The sequence below is a fragment of the Acipenser ruthenus genome, chromosome 24, assembly GCF_902713425.1.
Source record: "Acipenser ruthenus chromosome 24, fAciRut3.2 maternal haplotype, whole genome shotgun sequence".
Classification (NCBI taxonomy): Eukaryota; Metazoa; Chordata; class Actinopteri; order Acipenseriformes; family Acipenseridae; genus Acipenser; species Acipenser ruthenus.
Window position 1 is genome coordinate 9,211,760 of NC_081212.1, and position 24,175 is coordinate 9,235,934.

The following is a 24,175-nucleotide window of genomic DNA, read 5'->3' on the forward strand; positions in this document are numbered from 1 at the left end:
GGAGGCAAAAGTGGCAGGAAGTGTTTCTCCTCACAAAGCTAAATTGTAAAAGTGAATGTGCTAACAAAAAAAATCTTCTATAGGTCTCAAATGTGCAGTTTTGAAAGAAACACGACACCTGGCAGTACACTAGGTTAAAGAAAGTTCTTAGTTTGCTTGCCTTGCCTTACAAGAAATCTATTGCACTTGCACTTTGTAGGTCATTTTTCTTTAGCAGTGTCTTTGGGGCCAAGCTTCTTACTGGCTGCAAAGCATGTCTGTCATTAGGAGAAGCCACTGGTTGGTTAAAGACAGGCCGTGAAAGGGTGGGGACAATTTCAGATAAACATGAGAGCATGGCTTGCAAACAGAGATGTATTTAACTTGGTGTGGATCCAAGTTAAATACATCTCTGTTTGCAAATTCATGCTTGCTAAAAATTTAAAAAACTACACATTTTAGATCTATAGACTTGAAAATAAATGCAAACATTTTCTCCTCCGTGCACATCGGTTCATTATATAGGTATCAAATTTGCAGTTTTAAAATAAACGCATGTTTTAGCAAACATGTATTTTCATTTTAAAACATGATGTCTGGTACAACACTAGGATAAAGAAATCTCTGTTTACAAGCCATGCTTTTAGATATTGTCCTCACCCCTCATTGGCTTTTCTTCAGTCAATAACCAGTCATGCTTCCCCTATTGACTGACATTCTTTCAGCCAGTAGCATGCTTTGACCCAGAAGACACTGCTAGTGTGAAATGACTAAGGAAGTAAAGCAATAACACACTTTCTGGAAGGCATGGTAAGCAAACTGAGAACTTTCTTAAAGGTTAAGTAGCGGGTTCTGATAAATATATTGTTCCACGTCCCCACGTGTTGCTACAACTGTTTAAATAACGTACCTGTCATTTTTCTTTTCATTTAACTTCCTGACAACTTTTTACACTTATAACTAGAGCTTCTGTTTTTCGGGTTTTATTAATTGTATTTTTCTGTGCTTATTTTTAGCTATTTTCAAGTTTTAAGTAAATAGTTTTTTTTCAGGGCTTCCGTTTTTGATATACTGTATGAAATTAGTGTTTTCGGTTACTTTCCAAAATGCATGAGCGTGTTTTTGTTTAGTTTTTTTTCTGTCAAAATATGTATAGTAGTAACTCGACAGCACTTGCACACTTAAGTTGTACCTTCTTTCCATTGCTGTCTTCCACAATGAAATCCCTATGGTCATGGGCACATTCTTCTGGGGTTTTTGTGTGTAGGTATTTTTGTACATTTCACTACAATTCTGCTTTAAATCTTCCGTATCTTAACTGTAAATACAGCTTGAAATCTCGCTAACAAGCCTCCATCCTGATTGTAATCTCGTTTAAATCTTGCAAGCGCAGTCTCCAATAGAAATGTAGGAATGTGCTGTCATTCAGTAGTTGGTGCGGGTTTAAAGTATTGAGAACGAATCAATGATAGATTCAAGTCAGGAAGGCGGGACATTGCCCAGCAGCACTGGGAAATGTATTTATTATTTTTTTTGTAGTATGTTTTATTTTTTAATAGGAAAAGGGTAAAGTCAATGTGAATTGATTAACCATTTCCACAGTTTTTCCGGTGTTTTTCGGTGTTTATTGGCTATCCACCTTTTTTTTTTGTATCGGGGGTGTTTTATCGGGTTTTATCGGTTACAACCGAAAATCAGAAGCCCTACTTATAACTTTAAAGTCTGTTTCAAAATGGCCACTATAGTGCACTGGGGTTTGAGATCTATCCTCTAAATCACTGCAGGAAGAGCGATAAAAAAACTTAACAAGTGCTCTGGCTTTTCTGTTCCGTCATTGCCGTGTTACCTGCTTGACAATGTGGGCAATAATCCTTACACTATCAGTGCACTATAGCAGTCATTTTGAAAAAGAGCTTTGAAACAGACTTTAAAGTTATAAGTGTAAAAAGTTGTCAGGATGTTAACAATGAAAAGGAAAATGACAGGTACGTTATTTAAACAGTTGTAGCAACACGTGGGGACGTGTAACACTATATTGTTCAGAACCCGCTACTTACTCTTTAACAGTGTAGTACCAGATGTCTGTTTGAAAAGGAAAGCACACATGCCTCTTTACAAAACTGCACATTTCAGACCTATGGAGCTGATGGAAGGGCAAAAAAGGATTTATGGAATTATTTTTGATAGCTACAATTATTTTAAGACTGCAGTTTTCAAGCATTTTCCAGCCATCTTCACGGTATTAAAATAGGAAAAAAAGGGTTTTACTTTTTTCTACGCAAGTTTTTTTTTTTTTTTCCTTGGCAGGTCTTGTTATCCATCCCTGCTGCTGCTTGACTTAATGCCAGCGGCTCCTGCTGAGAATCTGCCTGTTGACATGTTCAAGATCACTGCCAGGATCACTGCTGTTTTTTAAAGCATTTTGATCTTATCTGGTGACTATCAAAGACATATTCAGATAGATTTGGCATGCACTGGAAAGCAGTATTTCAGTAGATTCAAATGTCAATTGATTGCTTTTTTACATTTGCTATTTTATGATGTCTGCAATCATTCTCAGTGGGTCCAGTCGCTCCAAGAATCCTAAGAACAGAAGAATCTTAGAAGATTTACAAATGAGAGGAGGCCATCCAGCCCATCTAAGCTTGTCCAGTTCCTTGTAGCTGATTTATCTCAGAACTTTAATAAATGAAAGGGTCCCAGTGATTCTGCCTCAACAACATGACTAGGAAGCCCATTCCATATCCTAAAATTACATTGACGTAGAAGAAAAGATTAAAAAAAGATGTGAAATAAAATACAAAAGTAAAAAGATGAGAACATGAAGCAGTCTTGTGATGGAGTGTAGTATATGCGAAGGAGGGAAAGCAGAGTCCTGGGGTTCAGTATAACACAAAGGGGTTCATTCACTGAAAGGTGGTAAATGACCAGAATTACCAGAGACCAAGGAGGACAGAGTGAAGAATCTAAAATTTACAGACCAGGAGCTAAATGTATTAGCAGAAGAAGTGGTGGGGAATTGAAAGGCTTTTTGGTGCTGAATCAGCGAGAACATTAACTTCAATGAAACATTGAGGACAAAATAAATGCGCTCCGTAGGAGGAGGGCGAGGGTCTCGTCCCAAATCACAGCGTCCCGAGAGACAGTCAAAACAGAGAAAGTAATTGTTAATGGAACATTTATGTTTTATTCTGCCAATCAAATACATATTTGTTTGTAAAACTTGATCTCCCTCTGATTTATTGTGTAATATTAATCAAAGGTCAGCAAAGCACTCGCTCAATTAATAGTTCACTATTTACATTTCAAAAGGTGTTTGACGAAACGTCGCTTTTCTAACATTAGATGCCGTTTGATTGCTTTTATTTATGACTGCACCTCAACTCCACTCTGTATACATTCATACATTCGGCATAGCCTGTTTTAATATCACAAGTACATGGTGACTATATAAATATATTAACATAGCCAAAAGTGTTGCATATACACCTGCCTCGTAATCTTCGTATATCCCAGACTGTCTGAGGATGTACGAGTACATTGGAACATTGGAACCTTGGAACTCGAGTCGCTATTGAAACAATCTTTAAAAATGAAACAATCTTTAAAAATGAAACAAACTTTTGCTGGAAACAAGAGTTATTTAAAATGGTCTGTGTTGGCTGCCAAAAAAATTAACAAGCAGACAAAATAGATTTTTTAAAAACAACCTTGAATGACAAATTCAGCAACATTGTAATTTTAATTACAATGACCGTGTAATTCCCATAGCCTATTTTGCTGCCTTTAATCCCAAAATATTAAACACGGGAGAAACTTTAACTGCAAACCTGAAATGGCAAAACTGAAGCCTCTGTGTTTTTCTAAAAACAGAAATCATTTTTTATGAAGTTTTAAAACCACAGATACCGTCAAATGATTAGTAAATGATATAACATCATATATGGCACTGGAGTCATCAATAACATGATTAGAAGAACCCTGAGCAGAAATGAATGCTCTGACTCATCCCAAGCTTGCATTCTTCTGTGTTTACAGACGGAAGCAATCATTTCTATTGTCTTAACAAACAGGTGCCCCCCTCCCTTCTCTCCAAGTCTCTTCATTTAAAATGTATTCTCAAAAACGTAGCATCAGTGGCAGTACATCCATACTGACACTTGATATGCCCTGCAGGTGATGAAATCCCTGGTAACTGGGATATAGTGGCGGCAGTCGTGCATAAGTATGTCACACTATACATTGTACATAGGGAAAAACGTTTATCTAACGGTGATGAAACTTGGTATTACTATTGTTTAGCATAAGTTATTGAGAGTAGCAGGTTGTGGGGGTATATGGAAATGCCTGTCTGTATGTCACATTTACATTTCGACATCTAGAGAACGCGAGAAGTTATTCCACATACTGTAGATCATTGTAATATACTCTGGTACACTCATCCATTTTCATTAAACTATGCATTGTCATTTCATATTCTATACTATTACGTACATACTGTTCATTTGCATTGTCAAATTTCTTCATAATGCTGATGGCTCTAATTTTGAATTCACAGGCGGTGTGTGCATGTTACTGAGATACTTGCTGTCAAGTATTATCAAATACATAGGCAGGGCAATTTATTAAAGAAGAGAGCATCTACTTTATAATGTATTATTACACCGCTAAAGAAGACATTGATGCATTGTGCATGTTTGATTGCATTCAGCTGTCATCCAGTCTTCTGTCTGTGTTCTAGTTTGATAGATTGTTATAAAGTTAGACCTCTGACCCAGTGGAAATAGCTGCTTTCTTTCCATTTGCAATTGGGACCAAGTTGAAAGCGTTTTGAAAGCATTTGTTTCCATCAGAAGCAGCCCAAGATCAAACCTCTTTGAACTGACTTCCGTCTTATCTCGTTCCAGCATGGAACTGGTGCTGCCTCTCTCTCATTCCAGCATCTGCTATGTACAATATAACAAGCAACCAGATGTGAAACAAAGGTTAACGATCTCATAGGCTTGCTCCTTTTCAATGTTTATTTTTCAGGGGCTCACAAAATATGGTAATACATCAGTATAGACTGGGGTTCTTCATTGGAACACCATGAACCCTGTTAATTAACAACAGGCGCTTCAGTTTATGAGCCATTTCTGACCAGCTGAGCTGTGGCTGTAAGGTTTAGAAATGAAGGTAAACATGGAATAAACTCATTTGATGCACTATAACAATGTAGGATTACATTCTACACTGAACATCATTGTTTAGATTCAATAACATGTCAGAAGCAAAAAAATAAATAAAAATGATCACATTAAGTAGCACAGCTGTTGAACAATTCTGCATTTTTCTATAGAATTCTACAGAATACTACAGTACCTTCTACAGAATACTATAGAATTCTATACAGTTCTATAGCAGTAATGTAGTATAATGTAATACTTACTATAGTATTTAGCAGTATGTTCTAGAGAACATATAGAATAATTTAGTACCTTATTTAGAGTACTACAGTATTCTATAGCATTGTGGTACCATGTAGTATATCTAGAATACTATAGTACCTTCTGTAGAGTACCATAGTATTATACAGCACATTGTCATTATCATACAGTAATTATACAATTTTGTACTATGTTCTATCGTATCTATAAAATACTATTGTTAATCAGAACAAATGTGTTATTATATAGTAGTAATTATGGTATTCTACAGAACTAAACCAATTCTCAAAAATAGTATTTTGTGGCATTAGATACTAGAGCAGGGGGATGGACGTGAGTGAGGAGCAGTGTGAGTGGAAAAGAGCAAGGAAAGGGGGAGGTGCCAGAGGAGGAGCGAAAGAAAAGGGGGAGGCACAAGAAGAGGAGAGAACAGGAAAGGCACAAGGCTGAGGTAAAAAAAAAAGAAATGGAAGAACCGTTTTTCTTTACATCTTCATTGAAATAAATAAATATATCAACTAGATTATAACATTCTTTAGCATTGCTGTGTGTATTAGTGTATTGCGGTGTGTATTAATCTGTATATATGTGTATTATTGTGTGTATTAGCGTATTGACATGTGTTTGTGTGTTTAAGAGTGTAGAGTATTAGTAAGGAAAATGGTTGGCATATACATAAGACCCTTCACTTTCGGTTTTTATTTTTCTTTACATTTCTCAGGAATGTATCCGTGTTTATTACAAAAAATTTTAAAAAAACGGTGAGCAGCCCTAGACGTTGCAGGTTCAGCAGCCTTAGGCGATGCAGGCGCGGCAGCCCTAGGTGTTGCAAGCGTGGTGGTGATGGCAGGAGCAACAAGTGGCCTCGCTCTGGTGGTGGAGGCAACAGCAATACTGACCACAGTGCAGGGCACACCGGCCACTGTTCCTCCTCCCCCTCCTCCTAGAGGGGGCAGTTGACCAGTGCCACACTCCCCGCAGGTAGGGCACCAAATCGAGACGTCGAGAAGGCGGAGGCATCCCAATGGCCCTCTGGCAATGATTCATCCTCCATTCCTGGGAGGGGGCAGTTGGTCAGGAAGTGCCCCCACTCCCTGCAGGCAGGGCACCCACTTGAGATCTCGAGTGCCCAGAGGTAGGCTTCCCAGCGGCTCTCCTGCCGTGTAGTTGGCACGGGTGTGGGGCCTTCCGGCCATGGCACCTGTGGCACTGAAGACAGTGGGGCTTCTCTCAGTGGCGCTGGAGACTCGGGCTCCCTCCTTCTGGGCACTGGACACTCAGGCTCCCCCGTTCTGGGCACTGGACGCTTAGACTCCTCCCTTCTGGGTGCTGGACGCTCGGGCTCCTCCCACTCCAGGTCCATGTCTGTGTCAGCCATTGGGCAGCTTTCTTCTTCATGCAATATGTGCACCACTCCTCGTCATCCAGCTCAGCAGTGTAGTACTCTGGCTGTATCCACTGAGGTTCCCTCAGTCAGCTCTCATGCCTCTCCTTTTTTGGCGCTGGAGCTGGCTGCTTCCTCTTGGGTGCCGGACATTTGGACCCCCCTCTTTTTAGAAAGGGCAGTCACCAGTGTAGTGCCCCACCTTTGCACAGTGCAGGCACCATGGACCCTCCTCCGTCCTCTTCATTAAAAAAACAAAAATTCTTATGCAAAAACAAAACACTGAAAACAAAAGGCACGATGGCCAAAACAGACTAACAAACAGACACAGAACAAACACAAGTATCGTGCTCATCTAAACTGGCACACATAGCAATTGTTATTCTATGGTTTCGTTTTTAACCTCACTCCTGACTCTCATTCCGCCCGTGAACACACTAACGAAGTTCAGCCAAAGCTGCAGGTTTTTATATTGTGGCCGAGATATTAACTGGCTATTAATTACCTAGTTTATCCCTCGACCACATTTGGCACAGGGTTTCTCGTATGCATGGTCAACAGACAGTTTATCAATAAGCACTCCCTGTTGACCACACATTCTCATGATTTTATCTGGATGGGTCAGGCTGTCAAACAATAATAACAATAAAACAGTTTTTTAACACACTTAACCAACATTTTAAATAATAAAACAAAAACGAACCCATAATACACATGGGTGGGGGTACCTCGTCACAGGTTCATATGAGTTTGCTAGTATGAGGCACATATGAGAACAATACTGTCTTGTATAAGACAAATTATAAGAAACTGTCCATATTTGCACTACAGTGCATATATGATTTTTTATGTTTGCTTATATAAAATATTTGTGTTTTTTTTAAATGTCGTCTCATAAGAAAGTGGCCATAATTGTACCACGATGCTTATATGGTTCATACAAGAAAAACTTACATGGAACATACTATAGTACACATATATGAATTATACATATTTTTTCCATATGGGTTATGAAGCCCTGTCAGATGCTTTTTCGCAGCAGTTTTTTAAAGTGTCTTTTCCGAGGCTCGTTCTCCTGCAGTCTTGGATATAGACGAATGTAGAAAATATTCTCTCCACATCAGCTGAGCCAGGCGCAGGACTCTGAGGATGTGAGAAGCAGCACGGTTCAAATTTGGAAAGTCGGTGCGGTGGAGTGATGCTGCTGTTGTCTGGAGAAGGCATTCCCATCTACACATGAAATTCGATTTCCAGCTTATACTGTTTTTCTTTTTCTACCCATTTTAGCATGAAATGTAGTTCACTATCATCAAGTGTAATTGCTTTGAAAGCTGTTAACTATCTGCGCTGTCTGTAAAGGTTGAAATGTGTACGTCGTGGACATAATAATTAACAGCACATACAGATACGCACGTGCATGGGTGTGTGTGTATTGCGTGTGTATAGCTTCCACTACATTGCCTTACTTTAAGCATGCCGCTTCGCATAGACACGTAGTATAATTTATTATTAACATAAACACCTATATCTAATGTAATGAATTGTATTTTCAGTAAAAATCAGTATAGACCAAAAACGAAGGGCCCTACATATAGATGTTCATAGTTAACAGAACTGAACTACTGCAGTATCAGTACCAGTAAAATACTGCCAGACTAGTACCACAGAACAACAGCACTAGTACCACAGAACTTCTACAGTACCTGTAATATCAAAGTAGCACATGTACCATTAAAATACTATAGTATCTACAGAGCCTGTCAAAAATCATATAGAACTTGTACTATCCTCATATAGGAACAAACAGGTTTCATGATGTTTCAATTAATAACTCAGCTCAGAAAGAAATACGTTAAGGTCAGTGATTTATTACGGTATTTTGTGAACCTCTAATAAATAATAGTTTAAAAGGTACAAGCCTACTTATATGCAGGGATTCAAAAAATGTGGATTTAATAACATCTTAATAAAAAGAAAAAAAATCCAGACTAAAGGCTTTTGAATTGACCAATCTGTCAAACTGGTCCTTCTGTCCTGTTTTTTTTTTTTTTTTTTTTTAATTACATTTCTTTTAAGGTGTTATGTTTTAAAGCCTTTCGGACGTCTTCACTGTGAAAGGTGCTTTATAAATCCAAGATGGTTGTCAATGTTTTCGACTAAAGTGATATTTAAATGGTGATTTTTCTATCAAGACCTTACAGTGCTTCTAAAACAGCATGATATCCCATAATCTGAGACTCTACCTGTTTCTCCTAATCTCCTAGCAACCACAGCAGTAAGTACAAGATAGAGCAAAGAAGCTTTAAATTAAACCAGCACCAGGAAACAGGAATAAGGTGTCGGTTTATCTACTTATTTGGAATTCTATGTTCACTCTTATCCCTTTGTCAATTCTTAGAAAAGTTCACTACAGTAATTTGGCAGTTTTCCCTTGCTTTTCTCATAGTTATACTATGCATTTCCCATAGTTTGCCATGTTATACTTTAATATACTATACTAGGGTGACCATATTTCATGTTGTAATAAAAACTCATGGAATTGTGCACATGAGCAATCAAAGTCCAATTTCACAGTCATGATTGATTTAACTGCTTGAAGTGAGAACCTCTTCTTCTCATTAGTCCACAGTGCGTTGACAATGAAGAATAAGTGCTCGATTGCCACATTTGAGCCGGGAAGAGCCCATGCAAACTCCACAACTTGCTTTACATTTCTGCATGGCGCGTTTTCCTGCTCGAAGTGTACAAAATGTCTTTCCACTTCTCGGACACTGAAGTTCTACTCTTGCACCATTCTTCTGCCTTTTTATCCACAAATCTCTTGATGTATGAGATTTCATCAAATAGTTCACTTTCATCAATTGCCAACATACTGCTCTGATACGTGCTAATGAACTGCAGGCTATCGGAGACGTCATTCCACTCAATTTCTTTCTTAAGACTAATCCACATCACTGGTTTAAACTCATTATACGGGTGAACCCATTTTTGAATGCACAGGATACAGCAATCAAAAAAGGTTTTCAAATTCTGATTTTTAATATTTCACCTCTGGCTATTACATTTTCCAATAAATCTGTGACTTTCCTCATTAGAAAAACAACATTGTTGTGCTCATTTAGTTTTCTCAAAAATTCCTGCAATTCGTGTGCTGCTTCAACTGCAGAAAATGCATCTCTCTAAAATTGTAATGGTTCAGTTGTAGAATTTAAACTGCCCCTGCAGAAAATTGAGCCATATAAATGCTATTATAAATGCTATTATGTAGAATATGGGGGGCTCCCGAGTGGCGCATCCAGTAAAGGCGTTCCACGTGGAGTGCAGGATGTGCCCTATAGTCTGGACGTCGCGAGTTCGAGTCCAGGCTATTCCTTTGCCGACCGAGGACGGGAGCTTCCAGGGGGCAGCGCTCAATTGGCCGAGCGCCTCCCAGAGGGAGGGAGGGCTAGGTCGGACAAGGTGTCCTCGGCTCACCACGCACCAGCGACCCCTGTAGTCTGGCCGGGCACCTGCAGGCTTGCCTGTAAGCTGCCCGAGAGCTGTGTTGTCCTCCGACGCTGTAGCTCTTGGGTGGCTGCATGGTGAGTCTGCAGTGTGAAAAAAAATGGTTGGCTGATGATACACGCTTCGGAGGACAGCGTGTTCGTCTTCGTCCTCCCGAGTCAGCAGGGGTGGTAGCAGTGAGCTGAGCCTAAAAATAATTGGCCATTTCCAAATTGGGGAGAAAATAATAAAAATAATTGGTAACAACTAAATTTATAAAAAAAATAAAAATAAATAGCATCCCGGACAAGGGTCTATATTCCAGGACAGTCCCAGCCAATCCGGGACGTCTGGTCACCCTATACTATACCTCTTGTTGCGTAACTATGCTTTACCATGCTTTCACTAGTCTTTGCAATACTTTTAAGGCGAAACTTCTATTAGGGAAATGGCACTGTCCAACCAATATATTTTGATGTGTATTCCTTGTCTACAGCTATGCAAAACAAAATTCATAAACACATTAACATTGGAGCAGTTTATTGGCATATAAAGTACTGTAGTACAGCACACATACCACTCTAATGTACATACATGTTTACAACACTGTTCTAGTTTAAATTATTCCAATGTGTGGTACATGTGCAGTAAAGAAGACTGCACATTGATTATTAATGAGCATTATACCTAGTATTGTTTTTCAATTCCAAAGCAATATAGCCATATTTGCTGCATCAGCACTGTTTTAATGCTTATTTTGCCAGGTTATTGGTCACCAATGTTGCCCTTTTGAAGTGACATAAAAAAGGAAGAATTGAGTAGTTTCCAATTTCAAATAGTATTTAAGTTCAAAGAGATTGAGGATTTAATTATGAACACCAACACTTGACACAAGGATAGATCAATTAATAGCAATATATTGGATAACAGCAATGTCAAAGAACAGAAATGTTAAAGTCAGCAATAAATCTTAAGCTGCTTTCACATAGAGTTATTACGGCTCAAAGCCGGCATTGAAGCGGCATGTTGGACTGTGTGAATTGCCTACACCGGCACAGAGCCCACATATTTTATGGCAGCTCTGATGCAACTCACGAGGCAGTTGAGAGACTAGACAGACCCGTCTTAACAGCCAGTGTGAAGAGCTGTGGCGGCACTGAAGCGCTATAGTGGCTGTGGATTACAAGGTAACATCCACTGTGACTGTATACCAGTGGTACATATAGAGGATAATACCTCGCCCCGCTGTCAGCGGTGATGACACCCTGGCAGAAAAAGGAGGTGAGGAGACCTCCACCACAGCCCTGATCACCAACCCACAACGAGAATCCACATGGGGAAAGACAGACATGAAGGAAGGGGGGTTGTGTTTTAGGGGGGAGGTGGCCTGTGGCGACCATGTGGCCTGCGTGCATAGGGGGGAGGTATGTGGCAGTGGGGCAGAGAAAGCCCTACCGGCGCACGACTGTATGTGTGTTTGGGTGGGGAATATTTGGTGGGAAGGAAGGGTGTTAAAATCCTCCCTGCAAAAACAAATTGAATAAGTGATTAAATAAGCCAGGAATTGAATAAGTGATTAAATAATTAATTAAGGCTCCAGCCACAGGTGGATAAATAAGGTGATCACGGGTGTTAGCGTGGTTAGTTGTTATTAATGTTAATGTTGGTGCTAGAGGTACGTGGTGTGTTTTCGTGTTCCGTGTTGTCTTGTATTATGTGAGTTTTTGTATAGCCTGTTATTTTGGCCTGTATGCCGTTTTGTTTATTAATGTTTTTTGTTCTTTTCTGTTTAGTGTTTTGTTTATTTATCTATTATTAAATGTGCGCTTTAGCGCTTCACTGTACCTTCTGTGTCTGAGTCTCCCTTCCTAGTAAACAACAACCATTGCCAGTGATGCTGTCCTGTCACACATAACTTTATTATAATATTTATACTTTTACATCAAACTTATATAAATATATGTATCTACAAACAGCACGTTTACATGAAAACTCTTCATGTGAATAATCTGAGCAGTGGTGTAGTCCTAAATATGAGGGTCCCGGAATGCCACTAAAATATAGATTTTCTTTAAAATAATTATTGTACAAATTATTGTACAGAATATCTTTAAAGTAATTATTGTACAAATGTCAGTGGCAGAACGATGGTGTCTCACTTGAGCCAAGATTTGGCATAGCTGAGAGGATTCCACTGTTCCACTGTGGTCCCGGTCAGCATTGTTAGCCTTCTTAAAGAAGTAGTTTGTAATAGAAGAGGTTTCCAGTGTTCTTTCAATTACATCGAGGAATACTGACTGAATCAGACAGTTGTGCGGGAGATGTGAGTCATGTGACTTAGAAAATAGTACCAGAACACTGTTCCAGTGCGTACCAGCTCGTCTACCACCACTGAACATGAGCTAACACTTCAGTTATCAAGGTTCGGTAAAGGTTACTTTTCATTTATTCTTATTTTGTTTCATGTGGAGAAGATTATACTCAACAGTCCCGGGCAACGCTCACTGACTTTCGGTTGAGGAATGTAAATTGTATGTGATGAAGTCCTCTCCTCTCCACGATGTTCAATACAGTCTTTATCCAATGTCCTCTCTTAAGTTCGTCCGTACCCTCTTCAATACAGTACAGGGCTATCGCCTCACCTTCACAATCTCTCTCTATCTTTCACTGTAACTTTAACTACTTCTCTATATTTACTTTGTGGTTTTATCTTCAGTCCTGGAGCAGCATGTTGGGTTTATCAAAGGCTGAGAGTTTTGTGCTCTTTTTGGGCTTGGTTTAAATAATCTTTTAAAGGTAGGTCTGTGGTGCAATCTCCATATAACATGGTTTGGTTATGTTGATAGTCTTTATTCTTGAACAGAAGAAGTTCCTATGTAGAAGTAGTTTTTGTGGTTGGAAACCTTTCAACTTTGCTCTTCAAGAAGGTTATTGGTTACTCCTGTTGTTTATGTCTGTTGCACTTTAATGACCTGTATACATGCAGCAAACAACTTTCCAAACAGAGAGACACTTTGAAGGTTCATTATACTATTGAGCTGGTAATTGCTCTTACTTGCCAGTTTACCAGTAATTCCTCTTACAAATTGTATAGTCAATGTTCATTCTGTTTTCAGTCATAGTAATATGACAACACATCAAAAAAACATGCTTAAAAAAGGTCCCATTTCATGCTTGCAAGACTTGCATTGGGTATGTCAAGTTTGCTTACTTATTTGCATGTGATAAAATAAATTATATCACAAGATCAGATCATAATAAAAATAATAATCAGCATAAAAACATCATATTGTTACAGAACACTCTGTTTAAAAGAAACGCATTACTAGAATTCTCCCAAGTAAATGTGGAAAAACTTTGAAAATGTTGGAAAAAGCTTGCAGATTTTTTTTATTTTGCCCACCGCTTTTGGTTAGTATAAGACATTTGATTGCAAAGCAAATAAGATGTTGTTACAACACAAGGTTGTTAATGAACCAGGGAAATCTTGAAGTAGCACTAAAAAGAACCATGATTATACAAGATAAGCCATCTATATCTTTTGTATTAAATCACAATTTAACATTAAAGATGACTCCTCAGTACATCTGTCTAATTGTATAACATGTACATTATAAAACAGGGAGGTTAAATACTAATATTGCAGTGGTAATTGAACTTTAACATCCTCTGGTCTTTATGCAAATCACGCCTTGCTTCTAGGAATGATCTTTAATTCAATTACATTTCAATTCCCAATGGAGCTTTAATCGTTTGATGCAAAAGAAACATTTTATGATAGCCACAATGTTAAATGAGGAATCTATTCATGTTATTATAGCCACACTGTTAAATGATGAATCTATTCATTTTATGATAGCCACAATGTTAAATGAGGAATCTATTCATGTTATTATAGCCACACTGTTAAATGAGGAATCTATTCATGTTATTATAGCCACAATGTTAAATGAGGAATCTATTCATGTTATTATAGCCACACTGTTAAATGAGGAATCTATTCATGTTATTATAGCCACACTGTTAAATGAGGAATCTATTCATGTTATTATAGCCACACTGTTAAATGAGGAATCTATTCATGGTATTATAGCCACACTGTTAAATGAGGAATCTATTCATGTTATTATAGCCACACTGTTAAATGAGGAATCTATTCATGTTATTATAGCCACACTGTTAAATGAGGAATCTATTCATGTTATTATAGCCACACTGTTAAATGAGGAATCTATTCATTTTTTGTGTTTGGACAATGGCTGTTTTCTCAGTTTTTAGGCATCTTTTTGATTGTTAGAAAACGTCAAGAGTGACAATTTATTATTACCAAGAAACAACAGCATGGTTATGAATCTGTAATATTCCAGTAACTTAAAAGAACATCAATGCTCTTCCTAGTAGCTGAATTCTCACAGAACTGTCAAATCCATAAAGGATCCCAGTGATTCACCACCAGCAGCAATGGCTTGGTCAACTAGTAAAGGCACACCCTTTAGAGATCGGAGGACGTTCACTGACTTTCTGATCTCCTGAGCTGTTGTGGGGAGTTGCTCAGCTGAGAAAATTGAACATTGAGATGACTAAGGTAAAAAAAAAATGGTCCAACTTTATAAAGTTCCTAAACTTCTCTTAAGTTCTATTTTGTAATCCATATTTGGAAGTGATCATTGTAACAGTTTAGGGCAGGTAAAACTTGCTAATAAAAATATAAGGAGTTCACACCCTCAACTGTATATATATATATATATATATATATATATATATATATATATATATATATATATATATATATATATATTGTAGCACAGCGGGGAGGGGGTTGAAATCTTCCCCGCAGTAAAATGTGGGTTTTGTTAATTGTTTGATTATTAATTATCCCCTGCACCTGGTAGCCATTGTTAAATTAGAACCAGGTGCAGGGTATTTAAGAGAGGCAGTCAGTTTGCTCAGAGCTGCTGAGGAGAAGGAGGCAGAAAGGAGTGCTCTGCTTCCTGGCAGTCGTGAGGTAAAAGTGTGCTGTATTAAACCTGTGTGGTTTTTGTTTATTGTTTGGTGGGGAAACGGCCTAGCTGTCCCACTTGTAGTCAGGGTGTTCCTGTGTGTTTAGTTAGTACTCCTTTGAGGAGTTAGGCTTTTGTTTGTTTTGTTTGGGGTTTATGAATAAATATACAGGCCCTGTCCTGTTTAAATAACCTCTGTGGTCCAGTAAATGTTTCTTTTACAATCAAGAAGGTCCCGAATTGTAGCAAGGCACCCCTACTTTGTTACATGTGGTGGAGAATGCGGGCAATGAAAGTGGCCACCGCTGTTCAGGAGAAACTGAACAGAAAATGGAGACAGGTGCAGGGGATAATTAATAATCAAACAATTAACAAAACCCACATTTTACTGCGGGGAGGATTTCAACCCCCTCCCTGCTGTGCTACAATATATATATATAATCTAACAGTCTGACATTATAATGGCAACAAAAGGCTCGAACTGCTTGCATCATCCTTTCTAATTACATTAATCATAGTTTGCAATGACCTTCATTGGAATTAACTGTCATTTGTATCTGCAGAAAAAAAGTCTTTAGGATTTCATGGAAAAGATAGACTGTTTTATTATGCTATTAAAACTAAATTGCTGATTAGCCATTTCCAAACTCCTGCAGAGATTTCATCATTTATTTAAATGTCTTTTTGAAGTTTTCTTTATATGGAAACTAAAGTTCAGTTTCCAGATATTAACCCTTTGAACACATAGGGGTAGCTGTACTAAGATTAGCATTTTCGTTGCGACACTTAGCAAAGTATACATTTTGTCGTATGTACTAAGAGAAAATATGTTAATGAAAAGAGCCGCAAGATACTAATTTAAATATCTGTTGTGTCTTCTTAGCAAGATCTCTATTGCGAGAGTCGTGCGACATTGTTCAAATAAATAGCAGGAGTTGAGTTGTGGTTTGCTGCAGAGGGTGCTCGAAGGATGATATCAATGTATAAATCATTGCACTGAAATAACACTAATATGTTTTGAGTAGGCTACACTTTCATTATAAAATATAAATCTGTACAGTACGCCTATACAGTATACAGTACAGTAGTAAAATCAAATGAACACCTAGCTGTGACAGAGAGCGAATGAATCTGAGTCAGCAATATCCCTCCTGACCTGCGAGGGCATGGTATAACAGGAACAGTGTGCCCCGGACTGGATGGTTTGACAGTTCATTCCAGGGTCAGTTGGAAGTTGGCCATCCAGGAAGGGGGCAGAGCCACAATACCAGAAGTCATCACCCTAATGCGGTAGGTATCCTTTATTTACGGTTACGGAAAAGACCTGTAAAGGACGTACTGTGATTTAAACTGTGAGTGTTTTTTGTGTTGTTTTTCTGTTAATAATTGTATTTGTCATTGTTAGACGGCTAAATTATTCGGGAGCAGTCACTAATTATTATTATTATTATTTATTTCTTAGCAGACGCCCTTATCCAGGGCGACTTACAATTGTTACAAGATATCACATTATTTTTACATTCCTTTTTTTTTCTTTTTTTTCTTTTTTTTACACATTATTTTTACATACAATTACCCATTTATACAGTTGGGTTTTTACTGGAGCAATCTAGGTAAACTACCTTGCTCAAGGGCACAGCAGCAGTGTCCCCCACCTGGGATTGAACCCACAACCCTCCGGTCAAGAGTCCAGAGCCCTAACCTCTACTCCACACTGCTGCCCCTAATCAGCCAGCCAGCATCAACCTCGGACTACTTTGCACTACTGTTTCACTGTTGCTGTATAATTCACCACTTCCACAAGGAGCCCTCACTGTTGGGATTCGTGACCGTGTCTGTGTATAGTGTGTGTTATTATTATTTCAGGACTGAATCCCGTGGTTCGACTGGTTTTACACATTGCTGTGTATGACAGTATTATTATTTAAAAGCAAATAATAAAGCTTAGTTTTTCACTATTGAACTGTCGTTGGATTGTTATTCCTGAGCACTGCAAACCACTTTGCCACACTAGCGTACTTTGGAAACCTAGCTTATAAGAAGTGAACTATCTGGAATATTTATCAAAGTTTTCTGAACTTTCAGGCCAATAACCTCATTAGGGATTCTGGGGCTGGTGGGTGAGCTAAATTGGAAATAAAATGACTGAAATCCAGCTTGTGGAGTAACACATTTATTTGAAATGACTGCAGATCACGGAAAGCCCTAGTAAATTGCTACTATCAATGGTCAATATTGATCCAGGGTACACTGGGAGAAAAAAAAACAAAGAGAGACCAATGGAAAATGAAAGCTCTAGTAATGTGACATTTCACATGGAGGAAATCAATGGGAAAACTAACACTTAAATTAAATTTCCATTTTAATACTTAAAATAGAAAATGCTGTCATGTTTTCATATGTGTCATTAGCTCCTTGAGATCAGGAAAATAATATTGATTTTATTTTTTTATTTTTATTGTGATTGAAGACTTTAATCAAAACAAACAAACAATCTGCACATGGCCTATCTTATTTCAGCATAGGGGGACAGAATGAAGAAATCTTAGGAGGTTCGTTGAGGGATTGATTCGATTGAGGTGGCATTAATTTGAGCCATTTATATCTGTATACCTGGTCATTGCATCAGCTCAAACAATGCTAGCATCATATAGAAAAGTATAGAATAAGAAATTGCAATGTTTAAACACAATTTGATAAGTGGTTCTCCAGATATGTGCACAAATTTAAGTGTGGATATGTATGTACAAACAGACAACCATATTTCTCCAGAATCTGATCCTCCCAATAAATCAAACTAAATAATAATGACATCAGCATGAGATGTACTTCCCTCTCCACTACAGAGCTTTCTCTTTAGTTGAATGGTAAGACATTCAAGCCATTAAACAGCAAAGATAATGTAATGTGTTCAGTGCAAACACTATAGGGTGTCTAGTAAACCTAAGTGGGACTGGAAAGACATTTTTAACGCTGAGGTTATGATGAGGTAATCTGATACACCGGTGAGACCGCATGTAAGAGTACTGTGTCCAATTCTGCTCACCACAGAACCAACGAGAGTCCAACGAAGACCTACCAGAACAATCCAAGAGCTAGAGGAATGAGCATTGAAGATATGTTGAATGAACTGAATCTATTTAACCTGGAACAAACAAGAATTAGGGGAGGGACTTGACTAAATCCTTAGGGCCTCATTCACTAAACAGCAGTAACGTGTTTTGCACACAGTAAGTCCCTTTACTGCGTACTTTGTACACCTGCTGTATTCACTAACCAGTGGCAGGCAACCTAGCATGTGGAAAAAAGCGCATGGAAAAAGTCATTTAAATATAATGAATAATGTTAATGTGTGGAAATGTATGCAAATTACATCACAAAATACAGGGAGGGTGGTATTTGATATGCAAACCATATTCACTTAAGGGTGCTAACTTTACTAGGTGCCTCAGCATGTTTTAAAAGTACCGCTTCTTGAAACCAGGCGGTGTCACAGAACCAGCAGAAGAGCTGCGCAGGACAGCGAGAAGAAGAGTCAGGGAGGGAGTATTTCGGACCAGGCAGAAGTTACTAGGGCTGTGTGAGGAGGGGGTAATAGCTATAGATTGAGCACAAATCATACTAGCCTTATATGTAGGGCCCCAGAAAATTCACGCTATCATGAGTTTGACAGAAATCGTGTATTTGACTGCCTACTGTGAAAAATATGCATTTTATTTTCCTTACAGTATTTTACATTACTTCACCTCCCCTGTTTATTTCATACTTTTATCAAGTAGACGGCAACGGGGTCAAACAAATACTGGCTTCATGATTAGTGAAGAAACATGCGAGTCAGAGGCGGGAATTTTAAAATGGTTGTTTTAGATTGTGTTGATTTATTAGCTTGCAGTGTATGATTAACATTAAAAATGCAGACAGCTGGCAAATCCAAAAAAGCTAAATTCATTTCAACAGAAGATCGCGTTCAGAGCTACGAAAAGGGGACATTGCATGCATATGGTGGGATTTTGTTTTGCTCATCTTGTAATCTTGAACCTACTGCTTACTGATTACAGGGGTTCCCAAACTGGGGTCCGAGGACCCCTGGGGGGCCGGGGGATGGTTTCAGAAGGGCGGCATGACATACAAAATGTTTTCTCCCAAATGACCCAGACAAAGAAATGACCCTGAACATAATGAAAGCAGTAACACTTCTACCAGTACAAACAAACAACCTCTCTCACAAAAGGGATCAAAATCAAAATGTCGGGTGGGGTCCTCAGTCAGGAGCCAACATAGTTTAGGGACCCCTGACTTAGTACATACACTGCATCTTGACTCTTAACCACACAGCAGTAGTAGGTCAGGCTGTCAGTAAGATGTTTGGGAAGAAGCATTGATTTCAACTGTGTGTCTGTGTCACAAAGACGGCCGGAGTGGGTGGCGTCAGACCAGAAACAGGAACACAAACGACAGAGAGATGGGGTTTTGGTGAGGCTGAACGCGTGATCGCGTTCAGCATTTAATAAACAGAACAGAAAATAAAAGGTTGGAACAGACAAAAACACTGGACACGGCACTACACGCCAAAATAACAAGACAAACAAAACGGACTAACATTAAACAAACGGTGCACGGAGAGACAAACAAACACGGTGAGTACAAACACTTCTAGATATTATTTTACTTTACGTTTCTCCTCCTTCTCCTCACCCGTTCTCCACTCTCGAACACCCAACCCTGAGTGCAAGAAACGTGCATCTATTTATACTGTTGTGCTGGGATTCAATTACTAATTAATTACTCACTTGAATCCCAGCACGTGAATTAATTCTGTGCAACCCCGTGCTCACATATTACATTTAACCAGCACGTGAAGTGATTTGTGCTCTCCTCGTGCCTAAATACAAATCTACACTTTTTAAATACACGTGAAACACAGACCCGTTTATATCCCGTGTACCAATCTATACACCGACATTAACATACGCACGCAACATACATACACAGAACACACAAATGCACACAGGGGCGGGGCACTTTGCCACAGTCTGCCTTTCAAATAATAGACTTTTTTTAATTATTATTTTTAGGTTGATAGGCTCCAGTAGCATACTGTATATGATGCTATATCATTTACTAATAATTTGACAGTATCTGTGGTTTAAAACTTAAAAAATGGTTTCTACACACTACTAGAAATGGTGTGTGTAAAGAAAAACACAAAAGCAGTTTTGTCATTTCATGTTTGCAGTTAACGTTTCTTCCGTGTTTAATATTTTGGGATTAAAGGCAACAAAATAGGCTATGGGAATTACATGGTCATTTTAATTAATGTGTCAACATAAATTTTAAAGGTTTACAAAACTCGAAAATGTTGCTGAATATGTCATTGTGGCAAAGTGGTTTGCAGTGCGCAGGTGTAGTGGTGATGCAGGGCTCAGGAATAGCAGACACAAGACAGTTCACGGTAAAACAGCTCTTTATTTGGCTGGGTTGCGTGCTCGCAAATCTTAAATAATAATAACAGCTCTACACACAGAAATAATAAGACACTAAACAAGACTCACACAAACACAACATGGTCACAGGTCCAGAGTGAGTGCTCTTAGTGAAAGTGGTGATTTACAGGTTTAAACATGCACAATGCATTGGTGAAGTGTAGTCCGGGTTTAATTGCTGGCTGTTTAGCTATGGCTCCCTGAATTTAGCCTTCTATAATGACAAATATAATAGTTAAATAGACAACACACAAAACACACAGTATGTCCTTTACAGGTCTTTCCGTAACCATTACAAAGGAACAGCTTGCTTCGCCACATCCCCTGATATACCCTCAGTCACACCCCCTTCGGTAGCGAGTGCAATCACGTATCCTCCAATCCATGACTGACACATCGCCTACTGCATTAAAGTGATGACTTCTGGTATTGTGACTCTGCCCCCTTTCTGGATGGCCGACTTCCGATTGACCGATATCACACTGTGCTCTATCACACTGTACTCTTTCACTCACTGTGGTATATCACACTGCACTCTATCACACTGTACTCTATTACTCACTGTGCTCTATCACACTGCACTCTATCACACTGTATGAACACTGAATGAATGAACACTGGTAAATACTTGCTTCAGATACCGCTACTAACTCACTCTCCCCCTGTACTGCCTGCTACAAACTGTAATTCTCCTTCCTAAATTGACGTTCTCTGACTAACAAATCTTTGCTTCTCAACGAACTAATAACTGATGCTAATCTTGATCTTCTCTGTCTAGCAGAAACCTGGCACTCTGTAAATGATAAGCACTCACTACATCTATCCACCCCTAATGGTTACTCGCTCTTTTACAAGCCATGCCTCATGCCATGCTAACTCTGTGCTTGCTGCCTCAACTCTCTCTATACCAGCCTTCTCTTCATTTGAGCATCTCGCTATCAAGCTCCCCTCTCCCATGTCCCTCACCCTTGCTGTTCTCTATCGTCCACCAAAGAATAACTCTACTTTTATTGCAGAGTTCTCACAATTCCTCTCCCTAATCTGCACTTCAACTGACAAAATTCTACTCCTAGGTGATTTCAACATTCATGTCGACCTGCCTTCTTCCCCTCTAGTGACCGGCTTTGTCACGCTCCTGGACTGTCCTTGGAGTCTCTCAATCTGTCAACGTCCCCGCTCACACCTATGGACACACCCTGGATCTGCTCATCACCAGGGGTCTTGATATCTCCAATCTCTCAGTCTCGGGTACCTCTCACTGACCATTTCCTAATCACTCCCAATATTAATCTTTCTGCACCTTCAGCTACTACTGATACTGTTATTTCCTTCTGTCCCAAGAATCTGCTAAACCATATAATACCCTCGGAATGTGTCTCTTCTTCCCCTCTGACTGGTACTCTCCCGTCTTCGGTCGATGATGCAATGTCCCTCTACAACGCCACCCTTACTCAGATCATCGACACAGTTGCCCCACTTACAATCAGAACAGTAAAGAAGCATTGCAGCTGTCCATGGTACACCCTCGAACTTCAACTGCTTAAGTCTGCCTGCCGCAAGTCTGAGCGCAAATGCAGGTCGTCTGGACTAACAGTTCACAGAGAGATTTGGACAGATCACCTTAGTAGCTACAGGTGTGCGCTCGCTTCTGCCAAGGTGAAGTACTTCTCTGAAATCATATCCATGGGACCAAATATTCTCTTCAAAACCATTAATCAAATCCTGCATCCAGCCATCGATAAATCCATCTCCCATTCATCCTCTTCTCTTCCCTGCCATGATTTCTCCTCTTTCTTTCGGAACAAAATGGACACCATTTATTCTATGCTCTCCTGCCACAAACCCAGTATAGTAGTTGACTACCTTGACTCTCCTCCGATTGCCCCTCCTGCTCTCTCTTCCTTCTCTCCTCTCTCCATTACTGATGTCTCCAGCCTATTGTTGAAATCAACTACTGTCACGTGCCCCTTGGACCCCTGGGCTACAAATCTCATCCGTCTCTGTGCTTCTAATCTTGCTCCCTCCATTATGCACACTCTCAACCTGTCCCTGGATTCAGGCTTGGTTCCTGCTGCCCTCAAGATTGCCAGAGTAACTGCCCTCCCTTGACCCGGCTGTCTTATCAACTTCCATCCCATCTCCAATCTTCCTTTTCTCTCCAAAACTCTTGAAAGGGCTGTAGCCAGCCAGCTGATAAAACATCTCAGATAACAATCTGCTTGATTCTCTGCAGTCTGGCTTCCGGACGCATCACAGTACCGAAACTGCTCTGCTCCAGATTGTGAATGATCTCCTGCTTAATGCTCATGCTGCTGCTTCCTCTGTCCTTATCCTCCTGGACATAGCTGCTGCTTTTGACACCATAGATCATAGCATTCTTCTTGACCACCTTCAGAAGTATGCTGGGATCTCTGGAACCTGTCCCTCCTGGCTGTCCTCTTACCTATCTGGACGCATGCAGTCTGTCTTCTATGATGGAAGCAGTTGTGACGCAAACCCGGTCACTTGTGGTGTCCCTCAAGGGTCTGTTCTTGGGCCTCTTCTCTTCAACATCTACATGCTTCCCCTGGGTCACCTCATCCGCCAACATAGCCTCATGTTTCACTCCTATGCAGATGACACCCAGCTCTACCTAAAACTAGACCCTGGATGTCCCTCTGCATCCAAGACATTGAGGCCTGGATGTCTTCCAATTTTCTTCAGTTCAACACTAACAAATCTGAACTGCTTCTAGTAGGATCGAAAACCCAACTTAAGAAACTCAATATTACCGCCTTGAACCTCGGAAACTGTCTGCTGCTGCCTCCCCCCATTATATGAAGCCCCCTTGATGCCCAAATCTCCTCGGTCGTCAAATCTTCCTTCTACCACCTCCGTAACATCATAAAGGTCTGTCCCTACCTTTCCCTCCCAGATGCAGAGATACTCTGTCATGCATTTGTCTCATCTCGACTTGACTACTGCAACTCTCTCTACGGTGGTCTTCCGTCACGCGCCATAAACCAATTGCAGCTGGTTCAAAATGCTGCTGCTAGTATCCTTACCAGATGTAAAAACATGATCACATTACCCCCTATCTTGCCCAGCTGCACTGGCTACCTGTTAAGTTCAGGATTAATTTCAAAATTCTCCTGCTTGCCTACAATGCCCTTCATCACACAGGTCCAGAGTATCTCTTCAACCTGCTGACCCACTATGTCCCTGCCCGCAAGCTGAGGTCCTCTGACTCTGGCTTGCTTGTTATACCCAAGCAAATGTGCACCACACTTGGAGAACGCTTGTTTAGCTTCATGGCCCGACTCTCTGGAACTCTCGCCCAGCTTTGGTGCGTGATGCTCCCACCGTCGCTCGCTTCAAATCAACTCTTAAGACCCACCTGTTCTCTCTTGCTTTCCATGCTCTTTAAGCCTGATATCAGTT